Source organism: Strix uralensis, chromosome 4 (genome assembly GCF_047716275.1).
Source record: "Strix uralensis isolate ZFMK-TIS-50842 chromosome 4, bStrUra1, whole genome shotgun sequence".
Lineage (NCBI taxonomy): Eukaryota > Metazoa > Chordata > Aves > Strigiformes > Strigidae > Strix > Strix uralensis.
The window spans coordinates 96079059-96101852 of record NC_133975.1 but is presented as its reverse complement, the minus strand read 5'-3'; the positions used below and the strand labels follow the sequence as shown (position 1 = coordinate 96101852).

The 22794-nt window shown below is 45.1% G+C and overlaps 1 protein-coding gene across 3 annotated transcripts in view; it reads left to right on the top strand.

The window, feature by feature from the left end:
- Positions 1-6357: 6357 nt before the first annotated feature.
- The window catches only part of TMEM229B (transmembrane protein 229B), a 40442-nt gene continuing 24005 nt past the window's right edge, over positions 6358-22794 (top strand). The window contains exons 1-3 of one of the 3 annotated variants that reach the window (XM_074868074.1): positions 6358-6618; positions 14776-14886; positions 17540-17710. The gene's annotated coding sequence lies outside the window, so the exon portion shown is untranslated. Of the gene's footprint in view, positions 6619-14775; positions 14887-17539; positions 17711-19298; positions 19548-22794 lie in introns of those variants that run through there. The other 2 variants (XM_074868075.1, XM_074868072.1) reach the window with 2 other exon arrangements.

Below are 22794 nucleotides of genomic sequence, written 5' to 3'. Positions count from 1 at the left end.
GAGAATCCCTGTAGTAGTGACCTGCATATCTAGATGCCTAAATGCTTTTAAGAACTGGGCCTGTGAGACCTTTCATCCTATATAATCCCAAAGCACTTTGGAGGCCTCCATGGCTCTAGGGCAAAGCATGGGTGCTACTGATAGTGCACAGCCTTTCAAAATAACAGTTTAAGAAAGAAACTGAAGAATCTCATCACTAATGCAACTTCAGGGGAAATTCAGGGAATGAAGAAGGGCAGGGTAGATAACTTGTATTTATAGTAGAAAGCTTATCTGACAGATTTAGCCACCTCTCTTGCTGCTTCAGCACTGTTTGTGAACAGCTTTTGTTCATCTCAGATGGTTTTGTTATTCAAAAAGCTCTTGGCCTGTGGAATGTTCTCGAGCAGGTCATTGTGAATATTTGATCCATCAAAATAGAGAGTCAAACCATGATTTTTAGCTCTGAATCACTTTTATGTATTGCTTTGACTCATCCACTTTCCACATCATTTCAAATCTCAGAGGAACACTTTTTCAATTTCATTCATACTATTTAATTGCTCCCAACCTTCTTCATTTATCTTTTCTTATATTGTAACCCTTGTCTTTCCATCATTTCCCCTCATCCATTCCCCTCCTCTCTTTGATTTATTATCACTTCTTGACTGATGTTTGAGAATTGTATTATAAGTGACTTGGAGCAGACACTTGTCATTTTGCTGTTGTGCAAGCATTTTGCATACATGTTGTGTTGTATAAATAAAAACTACAGCTCCAGAAATATTTAGTCTCTCAACTATATTTTGCAGTATAATATGTACCAAAGACACTATATGAAATAGAATTATTTATTATAATTATCCCACCTCTGGTACTGACATTCCAAAGCATTTTAGGTAAATCATGTGCCTTCTCTCTTCTCTGTCTGTTTCTTAGCTAGCTCAGGGTTAGAAGATGTGTCAGTGAAGTGCTAGAGTTGCGTTGTTTTTCATTCTAGAAGCCCTTCAAATGTAACACCTCTTTGCTTATCCTGCTTTCTACTGCCATGTCTCAAAGTCTTCTAGCAAAGGAAATGCGTTCCCTCTTTTACAGCTGGGGAAACAGAAAACCAGAGGTGGATTTGAGGGCATTGAGAAGGCCTGAAGCATGTCTGTGAACACAGCCCAAGGCTCCAGGGCTTCAGTCTCCTGGCATTTTTAACGGGCAACGCTTCTGCACAAAACAGATTATTGGATCGAGTTGGACTGCACGTGTCCAGGTTTTTATAGTGGATACTCCCCAAAACAATTTTGTTAAACCTGGCAAAATAACCAAAACCAGAACTGCCTCCAAACCCTTCAGGATCTGTAATTTCCACATAAATGGTATTTGCTTTTCTTCTGCCCCTGAATCCAGAATAGAAACCATGAGGGATTCTTTTATTTATTTTTATTAAAAATTCAAGCAAATACAGGCTTACTTAGTCAGACATCAGTCACGCCTCTGGTAAATCTTGCCGCTGCTTGTTCTAGAAGAGGTCTCAGGCTGCTCAGTTCTGAAGGATCCATCTGGCATCTAATCCACATGAAGGCAAAGGTGACAGGAGGTAGTGGAGGACACCAGCGCTCTGCAGAGCAATTTATCTGTTAGTCCAAAGAGGTGATCCCTGAACAACATCCAAGAGGATACTCAAAAGCTTTGACAGTCTCTGTGAAAATGTCTTGCTAACATTCACTCCCATGGATACCTTGAATGGGAACTCCCCTGGACAGGGCTTTCCTAAACAGGCTACCCTGACAGTAAGAGATGCTTTACTGCATGGCACTTTGGTAGCATCTCTTGGGAGTAAAATTTCCTATCTGCTATGTTTAGTTTCAGAGTCAAGCTCTCACCAAGCCATAAGGTATGGCAGGTATCTATTACAGGAAAAAGTCTTGATTTCAGCGATCCCAGAGAGAAGGGCCAGAGTTTTCCAAAATAACTCAGGGTACGTTGGGGATCGCTGCTCAGCTTTTAATGTTTTGAGGCTGATCCCACGGACAGCACCTTACTGGCAGAGACCGGCACGTGCATGGATAAATGAACAAATGTTTAGGGGCTTCAATTTTGGGCAGAGATACATTAAGAACCTGCATGGACCTAACTCTTGCCTCAACTCCTTTGTGAATCAAGCACTTTTGAGGAATGATTCATATGGCATTACTGTCTGAAGCCATAAAAAGAACCTAAGTGTAGTTTGATAGAGCCTACTGGGTGAAAAAAAGCGCCCCTGCTACAAGCAAGAGAAAGAAAAGAGGAACCCATCAGACCAGGGAGTCTCCTCTAGCTTGAAGGAATCACATTTGAAAATGTCCTTCATGTTTTCTTCAGTAAACTCATCAAATGAGTGAAGGCAGTGAAAATCCATGGCTTGTATTTTCCTACCCTCACCAAAAAGAAAAAAAGACAAAGGAAGCAATGTCCATGTTATCGCATGAAGACCTATGCAAGCTGATCTGAGACAGCATGTGATTTGTGGTATTCTTCAAAATGCATTTCCTAATTCAGGGATTTAAAGATCATTTGTCACCACAGTGACTGGGGGCCCCCTCAGAAAAAAAAAAAAAAAAAAAAAATTCTTTGCAAGCTTCAAGATTGCTCTTTGTTCCTCAGTTTCCTGTCAGAGAAGCCTGTGTTTTGGATGTACATCTGTGAGGCATTTATTAAATAAACACAGAGCATCAGTCCTCTCTATTCTGTGCACCTAGGGAGATGAAATTCCCAATTCCCAGTTGCAGGACCTCCTCAGGCAAAGAGGAGAAAAAAAAACCAAACTTCCCCAAGGAGGGGAAAACCCTGATTTCAGCTTGGGAGATTTTAAACAATCGTGATGAAGTATTCCATGGTAGGTGTCTTCAATGCACTGGCTGGCTGGAGTCAGACTGAACCAGAGCTGGGTAGAGAATGGTAAGTGTTAAAAGGTGAGATTCCCATTTCATTTGTTGCAGAACCCATTAGCATGTAGAGAGTGAGGCAGGAAGTTAAGGTAAAGGTGATTTAACAAGCCAGGTGGTTAAAGCCTGCTCTGGAAAGCTGGATCCCATTCCTCATTAGTTCTTAAGCAAGGTCAGACAATTCACTTGGACTAAACTGGTAAGACTAATGGAGGTTCCTGATTTTCCAGGTGTTCCTTTTTCTACACTGGGGCTAGATTTACAGAACTGATGAGCATTCCCAACTGGAATCTAAATATAAGGAACCATATAAAACTTAATTCTCTGGGGAAAAAGAGATGTTACAAATCTCAAATGTATGATTCCTTTTAACTGTAACATGTCTGAGCTTCAAACCCCAGCCTGCAAAGTGAGATCTTACCTCACTAGGAATGACTACACTGGTAGCAATATTTGTGACGCACTCAGATACCAGCCTAACGACCACATTAAAGAGTTCCTGAAGAAATATTTTTTTTCAGTGTAACATTTGTGCCAAAAATAAAACACAAATTACAGTAAGGGAATAAGCTCTGCCATGGATAAGTTATTGCTGCACTGCACTCCTTAATGTGCCCAGGTACAAGAGTATAGTAGTGAGCAGATATGATTATGCCACTTTCCAAGATGCTTCCATACAGGCAGGTGTGATGCTGCACCCAGATGAGTAAATCCTTCTACACCAGACAGGATGCTGCAGAGACATCTGAGCTGGCTTTGGGCACACATATAGAGGAACTAGATCAGGTGTTATATATGATCTGTGTTATTCCAGATAAAGGCAACACATGCATGATGGGATTATGAGATTATTAGTAAGATCAGCTGCATCTCCTGTGCCTATTTACAAGTAGCTGCACAGGGGCTAGAGCATACTTAGGTTACTGCAAACTCTTTTCATCTTGGAGCCAGATTCCTGCATACAAGTCTGGATGTTCTGTAGAGAATGGTGCTCCCTCCTGACACTAGGCCTTGGAGAGCTCAAACCTCCTGGTAAATGCCTGACAGAAGGGCAGTTCTAGAAATCCTCTCTTCATTGTCCCCGAGGTTTATACAACTCCTACTTTCACTGTATTATCATCTCAACTCCATTCCTTTTTTTTTCTTCCATTACTAGCTCAGGCTGAGAAAAAAAACAAGGCTGGACAGGAAAATAACAGCTTTTCTGGACCAGCTAATGCAGCTGGGGAGAGCTGAACAAGCTCTCAGGTGTACAGCACCACCACCAGGTGCTTGCTCTGACATTTCTCCCTCCTGCCTGTCCCCTCAGCACAGTACAGCGTTTGTCTTCATTCCCCTCACCCCTGCCTCACTGCCTCCTCCTTCCTCCCTTCTCATTCTGGGAGTCCTCTCCTTTCTCCTCACCTCCTCCTTCCTCTCTCTGCTTGCTGTGAGTAGACAGGAGAATACAGGTTTATGTACTCCCTACATGTGCTTCTCATTTTTTCCGGTCCATCTCTGGCTGTTGATTTCTCCTTCTCGTAGGTGAGTATCTCTTAGCTCTCCTCTTCCTTTCTCTTTGACCTTTCCTCTGCTCCTTGTAAGGCATTCTCTCCTCTCATGCTGTGAAATGCTCATGCTGTCTCATACTGTGAAATGATCTCTCTCACGCTCTCTCTCGACTATGTCTCTAGCAGTCCTCAGTACTTTCTAAAGGATGCTATTTCACAATAAATACATAAGCATTGCATCAGGCTGCTGTCCTCTGTAGCTGCCTAATCAGATATGGTATTTTAAAGGTGCTTCTTAGAACATCAAAGATGCCTCAGCTATCTTAGCATTTTCCTTCTCAGCTCTGTGGAAATATGTATCAAACAACTGGGTTTTTTTCATCCGGCTTGAGGTCACCAGCACATGCAGCGCCGTCCTAGCTTACACAGCTCAGTTGCTGAGGTAGGGCTAGCTGTGCGTTATTCCCCATTTCCCCTTTAAAACGCTCCATCTTTCTGATACTCCAGCTCTCGCAGTGAGATTGTGCAATCAGGTGACTCGGTGACAGGCTGGTTTGCTGCATTGTGGCATCCTCGGAGCAGCCAGAGCGGTTTGTACACAGAGCTCCCCGGTGAGCGCTGATGGGGACGCCAGCCAGTAACCCGGGCACTCCTGGGTTACGCAGAGCTATGCAAAGCCGCCGCGTGTTTTGAGTGTGCAGCATCTGCTGGCCCTGCAGTTTTGGGCCTGAAGGAGCCATGTCTGGAGAGATACCTGCCTTTCAGAGAGTCGCTGTGGCCAGAAATTTTAAGAGTCCGTTGCTATAATTGCCCCAGGGCCTGCACAGATCTGATGTTGCCTCATCATTGGGACCATTTATTATTGATATCAGAAATGCTGAGTCATTAAACAGAGGTCATAAAACCATCCTTATTCTGCTAAAGACATTAGCTCATCATTTCTGGTGCTACAGAAGGCAGGAGAGACCAGGAAACCTGGTGCCTGTGAGAAAGAAAATGCAGAGTGCATCAGAGGCTGGGAAGAGCAGAGAAGAGCCCAGAGTCGGTAGTTAATTAGGAAAGGCAGGGTGCTGCTTAAACACGGGTCTCAGGATCAATCTGAGTTTGTGTCACTTGAGGTTACCATTTTACCCCACAATACTTTGATTTCTCTCCTCCGTAAAGGAACAAAACTAAAAATCTCCCTCACTCTGCCTGAAGACTGTAAGGCACTTCAGAGGCACTAACTGGCTAATCCTCACTGCAGAGAGCTGCTGTTACTTCCATCTTCAGAGGGAAGCCAGAGGTACAGAGGGATCATTTGTTTGCTTGTGAGCTCTGGTTCAGGATTGCAATCCCCTGATTTCTAATCTTAGAGAAAAGCATTTTTGTGCTGTGCTTTCATGCTGCTGAAGAGTTAATGTAGAAAGAGAAACGGTTTTAATTTATTTTACTACCGATACTTTATTTTCTTACTCCTCTTCCTCGGGCAATTTTCTGAATCTAAAGAGGTCCTTCTGGGTGGAAAAACACTTCTCGTAGAGATTATGTTTCACTATTTTAACAATGAAGCTGCAAATATTTCCTTTGATAGTTGTGCTTGATTTCCTGCACTGCAGGGATGTCCTGTCAGCATCCAGATTCAACATCAGGCGCATGGGGGTTACATCCCTTTAGCTGCTCGGGGGGTTTATTTGTTTTTGTTACGGATTTCTTTAGAAGAGTAAATACGAGGAACCCGTAGCGCGGGCTCACCAGCCAAGACGCGCTGCCACATCGTGTGCCCAGCCAGAGCAAACACCGCGGGGTTTGGGGGAGCTGCCTGCGCAGGGTGCTCCCGCCACACACCTGAGCACAGGGCCCGCTGTTCCGGGGGGGCACGTCCCGCCCCGGGGGCTGCCCCCGCCGGGTTTAGGTTTTGTCCCCCCCCCCGCCCGTCCCGCCAGGCCTCGGGGGCAACCACCCGCCCAGGTGCTTCCCCCCTCCCCCCCCGGCTGCGGACCGACCAAACCGGCGGCACCTCCGCGGGAGGGCGCGGGGCCGGCGGCCCGGGGGGAGGCTGGCGGGGGCCGGGCCGCCGCCGCTCCGCCGGCGGGGAGGCAGTGCGGGGCAGTAGGGAAAGAGTTAAGGGAAGGTGGCGGGGCAGGCCGGCTGGCTGTCGGAAGCGAGCATGTGCAGATTGCAACCGCATCCATACTACGGGCGAGTGTCACGGGCACACTTCACCTCCCGCCGCCGGGCACCCATGGACTCCGGTGAGGCGAAGAGCCACGGCGCGGCCGGGAGGGCGGGGGGGGGCCCGAGCCGTGGCACCGGCACCTGCCCGCGGCCCGCCGCCGCCCCCACGCCCGCCCCGCCGGTAGGTCCGCGGCGGCCTCCCCGCAGCCGAGCGGCGGCGGCGGGGGATGCGTCGCCCGCGGCGGAAGGCGGCGGCCGGCGCCGTTGGTTTCGCTTTCTGGCGGCAGGAGGGGCCGTGTAGCCTCCGCCGGGCTGCGGCCGCGCTTCCCGCCGGGTGGGCGTCGCGCGGGGAAGCCGGCCGGGCGCCGGCCTCGGCGAGACAAAGGGCGGGCGGCGGTTCCCCGGGCGGCGGAGCGCCAGCCTCCCTCCCTCCTTCCTTCCTTCCTTCCCTTCCCTCCCTCCCTCCCCGCCCGCCGGCCCCGCGGGGGGCCCCGGGATGGCGCGGCGGGGCCCGGGCACCGGGTGTCGCCCCCTCCCGGGGAGCGGGGCCGCGCGGCGCGGCCTGAGGGAGCGGGCGTCTGCCGGGGCGCCGCCCCCCGCCGCCCCCCTCGGCTGGGCCCCGCCGCCCCTCGGGGCGAGCGCCGGGGCGGGGGGTGTCGAGGAGGTTTTTGCTGGGGAGCTCCCGGCCCAGCGGGGAGGGGCTGGGGGCTGTGGGGGAGCAGGGTGGGAGAGTTGTTGAAATTGGAGCTGCTTTTCACTGAAAAGTGCCCCCTTTTTTGACAAAACCAAAGTGTTTTGAAACATCTTTTTGTATTGATTTCAGCAAAACTTTATTCCGGGAAAGGAGGGATAGATCTGCCGATCCCAGTGTCGGCAGGGCAGAATTGGGAGGTAGGGGCTGGCTGTGAGCCTTTCAGTGACTTCTCTATAACCTTGTGAATTGCTCATGTGTGTAAAGCCCAGAGGTCAGGGACCCGGATATTACAATCATCTGAAAATGAGAGGTTTTCCCGTTTAAAAAAAAATCTAAATTAGTCTCAAGATGTTTGCTCTTGTTCCATTTTTGGAATGGAAAAATATGCAAAACAGTTGAATTTTGGCAAAATGGAAAAACCTGATTCCTTCTGTCCCCCATTCTTTGCGTTAGGGTTTTGAAAATTCTCTAGGATGCTCAGGAGCAGGGATGCTGGGAGGCTGGCTCGGCCCTCTCATCTTGAGTTGGAGCGTTACACCGGGAGGGACTTCCTAGAGAGTGTTTGGCATTGCTGGCCCAAAACTACTGGGGAAGTACAAACTTGTTAAGACTCCTAATTACATACCAGAAGCAGTAAAACTCTGTCACATTAAATATTTTGTATTGTTCTCTGACATAATCTATTTGACAGGTTTGTCCTGTTTCCCTCTTAATTCTGAGGAAAAAGCAGTCCCTGCAGGAGCTGAATTTTTTCGCAGGCGAGGTGGTAACAGCTCCGTGACTGCCGGAGCTGTGTGCGTTGGGGATTTGTAAGAAGAACAGATTGCCCAAAGAGCTCTGCTCTGTGGTTTCCAGGAACGCAAATGCATTAATGTATGTACGGCATCAGTTAGAGATGGGGCTAGTTACTGTTTGGTGGTAAATAAGAAGTCCTGAAAAGAAAAAATTACCATAAAATTATTAGGAAACAGGAAAGGAAGACTTACTGACATGGAATCGTTAATGCCTGTAGCCCCTTTTGGCCAGCACTGAGGAAGAACACTGTGGGAAGTCTGTAAGACACTCTGATGCCCACAGCACATCCTGAAGGTCCTTCCTGAATCCTGGCACCCAGTCCCAGTGAGAAGGTATGACCTCTTCCATGCAGGGATGTCAGTTTTTCTGTGTGTGGTGACATCAACTCACTACTGTGGATAAATTAAGATTGTTCACTTAATTTGAAAGCAGATGTTTTCTCCCTGAGGAGCTTTGTGCATATGTCTGCAAATTTCATAGTCTGTGTTGAGGCTCCTACTGAAGAACATGGGCGTACCCCTGTTTGTAGAAGGGGAACCTGAGGTACAGAAGGGTGGCATTTCAGAGACAGATGTCAAATTGAAACAAGAGTTAACTCCCAAATCATTTGGTTTAACTAGTAGCTATAGCAGCTTCCTAAACAAAGGTCAGCAGAAGTGTTACAAGCAATTTACTCAGTGTGAAACGTTTTAAGATCCTCTGATACAGACTAACTGAAAAAGGAAGTAGTATAGTCTGGTGGAAGGGAAATGGAGGGGCAAACAGGTGCTGTTTCTCACTGGATAACATCTCCTTGCCGAGGCTCTGGCAGCACGGTCAGTATTGCTGTTCTCTACTGCGGGGTGATGGCGGAGGCAGAAAACGAGCCGCTTTGTTGGGAGGGTTCGAACCATGGCATTCTTGTGGCAAGATCCCATGGCAGTTTACAGAAATGGTCAAGAGGGAACTAAAACAAGAGTTGTGGATAGCTTATAGACATGTGGGTTGAGAGTAACCCAGATCTCAGCATACATATGGAAATGATACCTGATAGTGGGGACTCTGTGGTTTTGCTGACAATGTCATAACGTGATGCGGTGCCGAGCAGTGAAAGGCAAATTTAACCTTGAAGGGAGATGCAGGTTACTGACTTTGAGTGTAAGACAGGAAGAGGTTTTTGGGTAAGGTGGCGGACTTGACAGTGTTTGGAGTCTTTAAATGGAGGTATCTTTTTACAATCTGTACTTTAATTCAGCATCTTGGAGAAGTCCGAAGGAATGAATATGTAGGGATCCCTTTGGCCTTGTAATTTGTGGATCTACTTATTCACACACATCAAGAACTCTGGAGAGGAGTTTGTTATTTTGCAGTGTCCTAAATGTGATTGTAATACCTGTCCATTTGGTTAAGACAATGACTGTACTCAGCTCAAGTGCTTCAGGGCTGCCGGCAGTCACTGTATTGTGTCCAGGAAGGGTATTTCCTCTCATGGCGTAATGAGCCAGATGAATTTCGTTTTCACTTTCCTCTGAAGCATTAGAAATGAGCCACAGTCGAGAACTGAGCATGCCAGGAAGGAGGAGGTCTGGGGGGAGTGGGGGAGAGGGAAAGGAGACTGTGCACTCTTCCCAGGGGAAAAAACCTCATCTTTTTGTTGTCATCACACGTTTTGATGGGAAGTCTTGTTCGTATCCTCAGAATCATACTTACCACAGAGACTGGAGCCAGACTTTGTAGGTTTGCTCTTTCCTCTGCAGCATGGGTTTGGTCACTGAGGATCATCTGTGTGAGACTTGTTTGAAGAGTCCTTTGCCAGTTCTGGAGTTGCCATGCTGGCTGTGGTGTGATTTCTTGTGCTCTTTGTTCGTGGTATGCAAATCTAATCTCCTTAGACTAAAGGACTTCTGTCCTTATCCAAGCTACTGAGTGCTGTTGCAAGAAACGGCATGAAATGTTAATAAACTGTGATATGCAGGAGGTTTGATTAGATTTTAGGCACAGAGTCCTCTTTGACAGCAGAAAGAAGTTTTTCCTCATGGAAGATGAAGGGAAAGTATCCTGAAAAAGCTCCTGAAAAAGAGAAGCCTAATATATTGAGGAGACTTAAAGGGTAGTGGCGTGAAGGAGACCTGCTTGTTCTGATGATGAAATCATGGAGGTAATGGGAAATTTTATTGTTGCCAATTCTACCTTAGGATTGTTTGTTTCTGGATTGCCTTTAATAAATGCCATGTTTAAGAAAATGAAATTAAGTTGTTGTGTTGCTTTGTTTTGTTTCTTTTTACAGTCTCAGGCAGCCTGCTATTACATGGTAGACAAGAGAGGTAACAACATGGCTAATTAAAGGGCAGCAGTGCTTCATTCCCTAGGGCTAATTATTCTGTAGAAAATGGGTCAATTACTTAGAGAAATTGTTTGCCAGCAGGAGGCAGGAAAAGCCTCTGTTCCCACTCCTCACCTTCCTTTTGTGGGAAGCGCTGCCCACCTCCATAGGCAGTTGCAGGACCTTGGTAAGCTTTCAGATGCCAGAGCCACGTCCTGCAGATGGGGAAACAGCCCCTGAGCAAACCTCTGTGTCGTCCCGTCTGTCCTGTGTGTTCCTGTATGGCTGCAAATGAAGCAGTGTCCACCCTGTTCCTGGGTTGCATCTGGAGTGAAAGACATGAAGTTGAACAATACAAGTGTGAGTTCTCTTTCAAAATAAAATCTGCCTGTTGTGAAAGGTGAAGTATGGTATTTTTCCCTACTTCTTCTGGAAGAAGATTGATCATCTAGGTAGCTAATGTTTTGCAACATGAAAGGTATTATCAGCTTGTGGCTTGCTTGGTATGGGTTTGTAAATGATCCCCTTTTACTTCTCAGGTCTGCTTCCTGTATGTGTTTTAGTATTCTCTGGTGACTTCATCACCTGACCCTGTTGCTTGCTTTTAGCTCTGCAGGCTCAGTACAGACCGGGTGGGGGAACAGAGGGCTGGTTTGCCTTGTCTGTTAGAAATAAACTGGTCTGCTTTTCACTTTTCTGTGACGGTACATGAGGCAGGAGTATCCAGATGGTGTCTGAGCTCCTAGGTGAGGTGGTTGTGCAGGCAACCAGAAAGAGTCCTGAAAGAAAGCCAGACTGGGCAAAGGCTTTGGCTCTGCAGGAACAGATTACCAACATCTGTGCCAATTGGGAGCAATGCGCTCTTTCTGGTTAGTCAGAGCGCTACATTCCTGGTTGTAAATGATACACCCAATAATGTCTAGTGTGAGCCAGAGAGTATGCACCTCGCAGTCCAGCTAAAACAAGTGTATAAGACATGTATTTGCAGGTGTGCTCTGCTCTTAAATAAAAGCTAGGCTGCTTTAGAGATTTGTTTGTAGGCATATCTGAATGAGAATATCAGTTACTAGTTCAGAAGTGTAATCACTGCATAAAAGAGAGAAGTGTTTTATGTTACCCTTTCTTCTGGATTTTTATTGGTGTCAGTGCACAAGAGTTCACCACAACCTTATTTCAGAACTCCCCCACCCTCACAGGCTTCTGTCAAAGCTGGATTAAATGACTGAGGGCATCTTCCCTACCACAAATGCTGTGCTGTCTTGCTTTCATTGCATAAGATCCAAGCATTAGTAGTCATTAGATAAGTGTTGATAGCATAGAGTGGTGAAGCTGCTGTTTGACTCCTTCCTTGCTGGATCTTTGCTCTCGGGTGCACCATGTATTGAAGGTAGCCTATATGAAGGACTTCTGTGGAGCACCTTTCTGTCCTGTTCTCCTTGACTCTGCTGGGAGCATGAAGGAGACGATGAAGTATTTCTGAAGGGGGAAGCTTTGTCTTTAGCGTGGGTAGCTGTGGCATAGTGCTGTGTGTACTGCTAAGTGCCTTCTGGGGATGGGGAGTCTGTTTTGTTTTGAGTTTTTTCACCCAGAATACATGCACAGAAGATGGTCAAACTCATTTGGCTCCACCAGTCTAATCTGGCTTGAGAAATCTTGGCTGGGGCTGTGTCTATGCAGAGCTCTAGGTAGAGTGGTTCCTTGCTGCTTCCGACAGAGAGTGCCTGATGATAGTGGTGTATTTGGCTCTTTCCTCTCCTGCAACCTAGCAAAGCCAGGCTTGCTTAACCCATGGGACACTGGTCCTTTATGTCAGCAGAGGTTTATGGTAAGGATGCTTGCGGTAAGTTCTAGAGGAAGAGTTACTTCTTTTTGTGATTTCTGGTGTTTTCAAGATGTGTATATAGTTTCCCCTAGTGGCATGATAGATGCCATGTGATCTGGTTTATTTTGATCCAGCAGTTCTTTCCAAGGCAGATCTCACAATTAAGCTTTTAATTGGAAGTGGACTTGCACAACAGCTGCAGGATGTAGGGCACAGTTTATAAAAATGCTTCCATGTCTACTAGGAAGAGAAGAGCTGCTGTGAAGGTAATGTAATGATTCCTTAGCAATATAGAGCTTGACTGTTGTTGCTTTTGGTTTGCTTTTGCTGCTTAATACTTTACCATGGAGATGAGATACTGAGTTTCCAAAACATCAGCTTCAGTCACTTGAGCTGACAGAGGCTAGCATGGTATCTGGAGCGCCCTGGGCAGCTAAGCCATTCCCATTTTGTGCAATGGTAGACTCAGGTGTATATATAAAGTATGCAGTTTACTATGTTATACTGTATTGGCATATAACTTGTAGATGTGCAAAAAGTCAATTTCTAGAATCCAAGACTTCCTGTTAGATAATTATATCCTTTTGGAAACAATGCCTCAGTTTGGTGTTTATATTATGAGGTATTACTGCTCATCATAAAGGCAACTAAATGCTTAATTCTTTCATAGATTAGCTAGAGTGTAATTAGTTTTTCAAAGATCAGATCAATAAGTAGAGCATGTTGATTTCTAAAAATGTCATGTATACACATGTTCTGATTCACCTCTGATTTTCATGGCACAATCTCCAAGAGCTGTGATAACGCTTAGTATTCCAGCTTCAAGTTGGGGTCTGCTACCTTGTGTGTGGGGCGGTGGGAGTAGCTTTTTTGTTTTCTTTTATCTTTTCCCAGCTATGTATCAGACATAGATGACAGGAAGGTGTCACATTTTGATGGCAGAAATGTAGTTTTCTTGGTTTGAGATCCTTGTTTGAGAAGCAAGGACTGAACAATGTCATGACAATGATTAAAATTTGCTATGCTTTGGACCAGGGCTTAGCAACGTTCGGAGTACTAAAAAGCTGTAAGTGCTAACACCAGCACTTCAACGTCTGAGAATCTCTCTATTCTTAATGAATTTTCAGTGTGTCTCTGTGAGGCTGGTATTATTAGTGTCATTTTGCAGACAAGTAGATAAAATAAAATGCTTGTATAAGCACATTCAGCAAGCCAGAAAAAGGCAGGAATAAAATTCAGGAATACTAATGTTTCAACCTGTTTATGACCCACTATCTTATACTTTCTCTTTTGCTAGAAAAGAGACTACAGGCATTAATTTGGGTAGCTCCCTCCCCCCCCCCCCCCTTTTTTTTTTTCAGTTGGGTTAGGCAGCATAAAAGTGAGACATTATTATGCAACATATCTAAGTGTGCATGTGATACTTGAAAAAATGGTAATCAGATAAGTTGCTAAGCAACAGTACCCTGCCTTCAATTACCAAAAAGCCAGTGAATTTGCTTTCATGATGTAACATGTGTTCTGTACTTCTTCATAAAGCAAGTGTAGGTGGAGTTTTGTAAGAGTTGCTCCTTTTTAACTCACCTCCTGCTTAACTTGCCATATTGCGAGGTCAAATTTGATCCCAGTTTTAGAGAGAAGTATTCACAGAACCTGAAATCAACAGAAAAAAACGTTAGATGAGCTCTTAAAGATAGTCAGGCGCATGTAAGTATATATGAGTAAATAACCATTCCCTCTTACGGATCTGTCGGTTTTTGATGCTTCAACAGCTTACATAAAGTAGTCTGTAGCTCATCCTTCGGAACATGAAAAATAAGCAAATGGGGGAGAGATTTATGTTAAAAGGTAGATGGCAGGGATACGTGGCAAGCTGTGAGAAGTCTTAAAACACTCAGTGACCCATTGGCCCAAAAATGTTGAGAGCTGCAGTAAAGCATGAAAACCTGAATGTAAACCCATCTGGTTAATTTTCATTGCCTTAACAGGAACAGAATAGAAGGAACATAAGCAGGGATGGGTGTACACAGAGAAAAAAGTAAGCGAGAGTCTAATAATGTAAGACAGATCTAGCAGCACAAGGATATTTGATTGTGTGTTTGTTTGAAACCTAAGTTTTTTTGTTTTTTTTTTTTAAACAGATTGCAGGATAACAGCAACAAAAAATAAAGACTCTTGGCAGTTACTCTAAATGCATTTCTGCTTTTGGTGATAAATAGCCACAGAAGCATTTGTGGATACTGTAGTTGTGTGGGGGTAGCCTCTTCAGCTATTGGGTGGTGGCGTGGCTTTTGAAAGAAATCTGAAACTCTGGAGCTCTAATGTGCTTCTCAAGGCTTTGCCAGAAGTTTTCAGTAGATAGGACCCACCTGGAGCTATCTGGGAAAGGATGCACCTAACCTTGGGATATCAAGTGTTTTCCTCGGGTAACTGCAAGTTGTTGCTTTACAGAGTTGTTTTTCCAATTACTTTGTTGTTGTTGTTCCAGAGGAGAGACGTTTCCTTTTCCGGAGCTGGGGAGTCTGTAGCAATGCATGCCCTGGGTATCTCTCTGAGATAATTTGGTCCTTTTGGGAAGGAAATTCAGCCAAACCTACCATGTTTTGTGCTCTGTCTACCAGTCTAGGTTCAGAGATGTTCAGATTCCAGCTGATCTATGTGCAGGTTCAAAAGTCCTCATCAAAAGGCGTGTTGGGACTTCAGTTGAAAGTGAAATCCGCATCACCCTCCGGGTAAGTCTTGCCAGAGCAGGGTGAGTTTCTGAGAAGACAGATACTCGCTTTCTGTTTCCAAATTTAGCACTTTCTTCCCAGGACAATCCCAGATAAGACATGGAGGAGTGTTGTGACTTGGTTTCTCTGTTGGACAGTTTATCACTAAGTTGTTGGATGGACCTGAGCTTTCTTTTTTGGAGCACTTGGCAAATGATAAAGTGTAAACACTAAAATAGACAGTTGAGGGAACACACGAGTAACCACTTCCCAGTCAGGAATTGGCTTTCCTTTTTGTTTGCTTGTTCTTTGTATTTACATTTGATGAGCACTACTGCTAAATTATGCTAATATGAGGTCCCAACCTGCTGATGCCAGGTGTCTGTGTCAGAGGAACAGTCAGAGTATGGGCAAGGGCTGTTTTGGGAGGCCTGAGTCTGGCCTAGTATTGGATTTTAGATTTTAACTATTTCTGTATATGCAATTGAATGGTCACACCACTGTTGTTTGTTTTTTTCCCTACTACAGACCTTATGCATTTTTAATCATTAGTATTTCAACACAGAAAGTTCATTTATATACAAAAGAAAAAACAAATCCCCTTTTCTGTACAGCTTAAGCATTGTACTAATCATGTGAGCTTTAGGGTCGAACCTTTATCTTCAGCTCCACCTCTTTGCTCATGTCTGTTATGACTTAGTCTTTGCTAATGAAAGAAAATAATAATTGAAGAAACTCTTCAAGTGTAGATACATATGTAATAAAGGTATGGTTTCTCCAGCACTTTGAGTTCATAGAAATGAAGTTTTTGTGAAAAAGGAACTTCTGCTGGGCAGTGGCCTGTGAGCCAGATCTGAGAGGTGATAGAGCTGAGAGCTAACAGGCTTTAGGGTAGCATGGGGGTAGCATTCAAAGGGCTGATGAGTTCCTTGGTCTGGCTCCTGGTGAAACCCCATGGGTAGTCTGAGTGCCGGTGCCAGGGAAGGGGCTGAATTGAGTGGGACTGTGTTGTCCTAAAGTTAGATTGGCTTGAAGCCTTGTGTAATGTTCGTATTTCTGCACTGAAGGAGTTGGGAGTGTGTTGCAGTTGCTTATTTTGTATGATTTTGTTCTTTATTATTGTACAAATCAAATTACAGACAAATAGATCTGACTACGTAAAAAGCATTCTCAGTGTTCTTGCGATTCTAGGGAAATGCTTTTTAAAATTTTGTTTGCATGTGTCTGATAAATAGTTCAGTAGAAACTTATCTCCAACTGTGACAAAATATGTATAATAAAAATAGAAGATGTGCAAATAATTTTTAGGAACATCAACTTTAGAACAATTTATACCAGATTTAGCTAACAACCAAGTTCTTCCCCAGTTTGATGTACAAATACCTAGCTGTTAAAATAGCAACTATATCTCATGATAAGAGAGACTCCAAAGTAGATGTAAGCCTCAGTGCATAGACAGAAGGTGCTAAATGTGTTTCTATAATACCCATGTTACATTGATTTAATTAGTGGTTTTATGCTATTCATTGCTCTGATAATCTTGATGGGAAGGTTTTGTTGGGGGAGGATTAGTTATTTAATCTGCATTTTTAATTGGAGTGTTTTTGTAGTTCAGTGTTATCTAAATAAAAACAGTGTAGGTTTTTTGTTCATTTTTTAAGAAAAATGTTTCTCTTGAATTCCTGTTGGATTTTGATGCTCAAAAACTCGGATATTTGTTAGGAAAATGTGAAGATCCCATTTGTTACACAGTCTGATACATAAATGTCCTTGCTCTAACTTCTTCACATGCAATTAATCCAGAAAAATGCTATGTATAGACAAGCCCTTGGAGTGTAAGATCTGTGAGGGTGACGCGAATATGATGTTAGATACTTGTGTGTTGGAGCTGGCACCTCGAGGCATGACTTCTGTGAAAATCGTGAGTGTGGCATCCTAAATGTCAGCGCTCGAAGAGAAGGAGAAGTACAGCCCCAGCTCATGGGCTCCGCTTGCTCGGGTCATGCAGCTGTGCTGCCTGAGCCCAACACAGAGGTGAAAGGCAGTCGGGTCACTGGAGCTGGGGGGAATAGGCAGCGCCGGTGCCCCCAGGAACAGGCTGGAGTAGGAGGTGGGTGGCAGTAACAAGGGCCTGCTTACATGAAGTCCGTGCTCTATCCCAGAGTGGGGAAGGGAGAAGAAGAAAAGTGTGATGATTGGAGAAGTGAGGAGGAGGGGAAGATAGGGAGGCAACGTTAGGAGAGGGAGGATGGGGATGAAAAGGAGTCAGCGGTGAGGCTTACTTCAAAAATTGGGGGATTGGCTGGGAAAATAGAGATAAAGCACTTTGTGGTAGACACTTCAAGGGTTAACCGAGGCCTTGACTGAGATGGTAGCAGTGAGGAACCTTTGGTTACTAGTACCAGTGAAGTTGCTCTGTGTGTTTGCTGTGGCTGGGATCCAGAAGGACAGGGGAGAATCGAAAGGCTCAGCGTCACCAGAGGAGAGGCAGCTGCCAGGGAGCCACCCTGGTCAAGGGGCAGGTACAGGTGCCCTGCCTGGGGCTCTGAAGAAGTCAGGTCTTCCAAGGCCCAATGTACCAGAGCTAAGCTATCCATACACATAGCCCTTTCAGTGTTTAAATCCTCTCTTGCGCTGTGTTTCATTAAGACTAAACTGTACCTCTTTGGTTTAGGAAGGCTGGCTGTTTGGTGTATTAGCTGTCAGTCACACACACCTGGTCCAAAAACGGCTGGCATCTGAAACAGCTCAAGACTTGCTGGAGGCAACCTGGTCGACCCACGGATGCTGTGAACCAGGAGCTGACCAAAAAGTGGGAGAGCTCCAGGATTCCTCCCCGGAAAAGGTAAGGGCTGGAGGGTAAAACCGGTGGGAGTGCACTCGTAGACCAGAAAACCAGAGCAGTTCTCCTAGTACAGAGCTGACTGCGTTGTAGATGGGACCTTTGAAATTTAAATATGTAGAGTGCATAAAGGATGGTAAAAATGTGAAGTTATTTCAGTTGGTTCAAACTGCAAGTTGCTTTCTGGAAGTGTAAGATTGCCATTTGCATACGTCACCCTTGATTTTTGTCTGCTTTGAGTCACATCTTCTGATTGCTTGTAATTTATATTGCCAAACTTATTTCAGTGTTATTGTCTCTTTAAAATCTCACACTCGGATAGCCTTAGGCAGTTAAAACAATCAGGACAGTGGAGCAGCATCTCTGAGCTAAACCAGAGCAGTAGGTAAAGAGCAGAGGGTTGTTCTCTCTGGTGGTAAAAGCACAGGTGTGAGTCGGTGATGAGGAATCTATTCCTGGCCCTAACAAGCAGTGCAGTCTCTGCACCTGATTCACCAGTGTGTTACTCTACTAATCCTTTTAGGCTCATCTTGCCACTCGCCTGTATCTGTGGCAGTCTGTTGCACAGAGTGGATGTAAACTGCTATCAAATTTGGAAGGGTGATTTATATCCTGGAGCGAAATGTTATATTGATCCTGGTAGATGGGCTGGACATTGTGGAACCAGAATGACAATCTCCAGACCCTGCAGCATTTTCAGAGTGCTCTGTGTGTCTGCAGTCTGCTGCGTGGTGCCCTAACAGGAGGTTAAGCACAGGTGCTCTGATACAACTTGCAGCAGTTCAGGCTACAGTATTGTTTTCCCTATTGTGGATAAGGTTTCATGGATAGGTCATGCACAGTGCTTTATCTCTAACTGGGAACTCACTTTGAATATGTAGGTGCTACATACATAAAATTCAGATTCATGTAGCACTACCCTCCCTCAGCCTATCTTGTCTTGGGTGTCTCATTACCCTCTCTTAGTGGTAGTGCCCAAGAGATTCTGTGCTAGAGTATTCTGTTGTCCCACCCTTGTAGGTGTTCTTGCTCTGATAGACCACTGTCCCTCTCTGAGATGGGAGCAGACCCTGTCAGATGCTGAAGGGAAGCAGTAGACTTAATGCTAACAGTGTGGATAAGCAGGGTCAGCTGCTGCCTCGAGCTCTGACTGTGATCTTGCTGCCCATTGTGTAGCTGAATACAGGGCTTCAGTTGGTCGAAAAGTGTCATCTACTGAGCAGTAAAGTCCAGACCCGTGCTGCAAGGGTATGACAAAGCAAGTGTTAGCAGCTTCCTGGGAAGGCTGTTGGTGATGGACCGAGCCTTGGAATGAGTCCAGCTGTTTTGTCAGTGATGCAGCCATGAGTACTTCTGAAGAAAGCTGTGTCTGGCAAGCGCTCTGGTGTATGGTACTATTGCTGTGAGTAGAGCAAAAGCTGCTTATCGCCTGCCCTCAAGAACCATCAAAGGAAGCGCAGACTTCTCCTATTACTGTTAAAACAAAAACTGAGTGCCGTACGGGCACAAGAAAACATAGATCCATTGGCAGCAGAACAAGACTATGAATTATTCATTCCTTCATTGCCTCCTGTATGTTCCATCCACTCAGGCTGTTCAGGATGCTGTCTGCTGGAGATGCAGACAGATCTGCTTCCAAAGCCATGGGGACACGACCCTGCTGACTCTGATCACCACTCCGCTCAGCTTGTCCTCCGTGAAACTGGCTTGTGCATTGTTGTGAGATCCTTGAGGACACAGAAGTTACCTTTGATCATCCTGTGGGCTGTTGGTAGGAACTCTTGTAACACCAACGAAACTGGGACGCATCTGGTAATGCCAGCCTGGAATTGGCTGTGAGGTGAGGGCAGTGAGTTAGAACCGAGATGGAAGCACTGACTGCTCTGGCCCATTTTGCAAAAGGGAGGTGGGGGGCTGCATCTTTTGTGTAGTGTTGCTTTGGTTTTTGTAAGAGAATTTATACTATGACAGTTTATTCCTAGCTCTATCTTGCTGAGAAGCTGAAGAGTCATCTGCTAAAAGTTCCCTGAGCTGAGCACAGGCAGGATTTTTCTCTCCATGCAGAATGCTTTAATGGAGAGGAGTGTATTTAAATGGCTGTTTGGGAACATCTGTGACATAGCTAGTTTTTCTCAACTTGTTTACTAGTGGGCATTTGTCTATGTAATGGTTGTCAGTTGGCAGCTGAAGTTGAGAGGGACTGAGGACTTATGGAGCTGCAGAGACTAAATTCCCCTCCTATGGGGAACCTCTCTGAGCTCAGATAAGAGGTGCCCGGTGTGAGAGAAGGCGTTGCTGAAGGTTTGTTTGGAAGCTGTTCCTCAGCATAAAATGCACATAGTTAGATGTGGAGGGGTTTTTACTCTTTTTTTGCTTTTTCCCTCCTGCTGGTTGGTATTAAGATTCCTTCAGCCATTTCACATGCCCAGGCTGCACCATGCCATACTGAGCATTTTCCCCATTTTCCTTCTGCATCTTCCAGAATTGCTCTTGGCTATTAGGCTTTTGCTGAGAGATCCTCAGACTTTTAGTGTGGGAAAAGCTATCTGTAACTAGCAACTACTGTAGAAATTATGGACTTCTGAAAGCAAAAGTTTAACCCTTGCATTTACAGCTGTCTTGTAATGTGCCCTACCCCATTTTGAGACCACTTCAAATGTTCTTAAAGAGCTTTGAGGAAAGTAAGTAAATGATACTTCAGTCAAAACAAGACACTATTAAGTGTCCAGAACAGTTTTCAGCTTCTTATTATGCCAGCTAGATGTATTTGCCCTAGAGTGAGTCACCTCTGGAGTTGTTGGAAGCTGTGGAGGCTAAGATAGAATCCCAGACTGCATTTGAAGAGTCCTCACTGAAGTGATGGAAGCATCCTGGGAGGAAGATTGCTCAAATGGGTTTGAGAGGTGGGTTAGGTTTCACAAAAAGGGCTCTCAAGGAAGGAGTGGTTGGTCCTGAAGCAGGTAAAATGTGTTTGTCCTCCTGTGGTCTTGACAGAAGTGAGAAGATGATGAACTGGAAGAATACTTTACTTTTTTTTTTTAATCAGCGAAAGAAGTAGACTAACAGAACAGGCGGTGAATTTGTGGTTTCCATAGTGATGTAGCTGGGGAAGCTTCTGTACGGCTGAGCTTCGCCCTCACTGCAATCACACTTGAAGAGTATGAGTATTCAGCTTTCCTGCCAGGGAAATGTAAATATGCATCAAACACGGAAATGGCTGAAAATGCAACTGCATGTTCATGATTTGTTATGTTTGCTGTTACCTGAATATGTGGATGTTGGGAAGCTCAGCTCCATCATGTCTTACTTCTCCTTTATCTGTTGTCTTGCACTGAAACAGTGCATCAAACTGTTGTCATACCACAGTTCTTGCTGCACCAGGCAGTGATATTTAACCTGTATCCTTTGCTTTCTCTCAGCCATACATACACACACATCCCACAACACTGATGTTTGTGACACTCTGCTCACCCACACTGATTTCAAACATGTAGTGATCAAGAAACATACACCTAACTCTTTCAGGGCATGTTAACTGCTCAGAGCACCACCCTGTGAAACTTGGAGAGGTGTGCTTCATGCTGTTCATAGCCATCACCTCACTTGTTCCTGTGGGCCGTAGAAATGGGCTGCATGTGAGATTAAATCATGGTTTATTTTAATGGCATTTTGAGAGTGTTTTAATAGTCAAAACATATGACCTTTGGGGAATTTTTGCATATGGAGAGAGCTGTTTGTGACTGAATAGTTGAATTTGACAGCCTTTAAATCTGGCTTTCAAAATAAGTTGAGTATCATAAGTTTTCAGCATCTCAGCTGTTACTTTTTCAGTGGCTCATAGAGGTAGAGGAAGGAAAATTCTCAGTGTGATTCCTGGATGTACACATCAGACCGTTAGGCATGTACCAGTCCTGCACACCCACTTGCATAGTCCAGTCTTTGTGAGTCATGGGCATTTGTGCCCATCTTCTTCCTTTTCACTGGTACTGCTGCTGGATGCTTCTCTTGCTTGTCTCCCTGAACAAATCTCCCGTACCTTCAGCATTTGTTTTGCTTGTCTGATGGATGTAATGGGTCATCTGTTCCCATTATAGAAAGGAATGTTAATTATTTTCAGAAGGCTAATTAGGTTGCTAATGAGAAGCTCTACTGCACTAATATTTCCTTTAATTACTCACTCTTAAGTGCTGTACAGAGAAGCTTATTGAATATGCTGTTAAATACAAATGCTTGTGTCTGGCTTAGAGATGCACCTTCAGGCTCCCTGAAAGAAATGCTTTGGTAAACTTGGGAATCCGTGTGACACAGATGACTAGGCAAATGAGACCAGTGCTGAGAGCCGCCTACTTGTGCAGCCTTTTTGACTCTGTGTGAATTCAGTGCTTCTGCAAGTGACTGGCCACAGTTGCTCTCTGTATTCCAGTTTTGCTTGACGGCTTTTGGCAGTATCGGTAACCAATTGTGCTACCTGCTAAACTAATCTATAGTTAGATGCAGCTCTCACACCAGATAGTTTAGTCTAATTAGTCAGATGGCAGCCAGAGGCACAGAGAGGTGGAGTGACTCATCCAAGGTCATGTTGCAGATCGTGGCAAACCTGGTAGTAAAGCAGATGTTTTGTCAGTTCTGTGTTAGTGCGCTGCACTGTTTGGCCCCTTGTGCCTTTCTTAGGGCCAGCACAGCTCACCACAAGACTTGCATCAGTTTGCATATTGCTTTGTGAGGCCACACAGCTGCTCAACAACCTCATCCATGTTATCCACCTTGGCACTGACTTAGGAAGGTCCTTTTGCTTCTCCATCCCAGTCCTGGCTGCTACTTTCACCTTTTGTTGTAGAAATCTCAGTGCCTTTTAGAATTGCTCTGAGAGAGCTGCTGTATTCTAGATGGTATTTTAATTTCAGTACTCACAGGAATGAGAGGTGTTGGGGTGGATCTCCAGCATCCCCTGCTTCTTGAGTGCTGAGCCTTCATGCAGCTCTGCAAAAGAGCTTCACTTTTTGGCAGCATCCTCTGATGTCCAGTCCAATTCCTGAGTCTGCTCTTAGCCAGACTCTTGGAATTCTTTACATACCGTAGCTCTACCA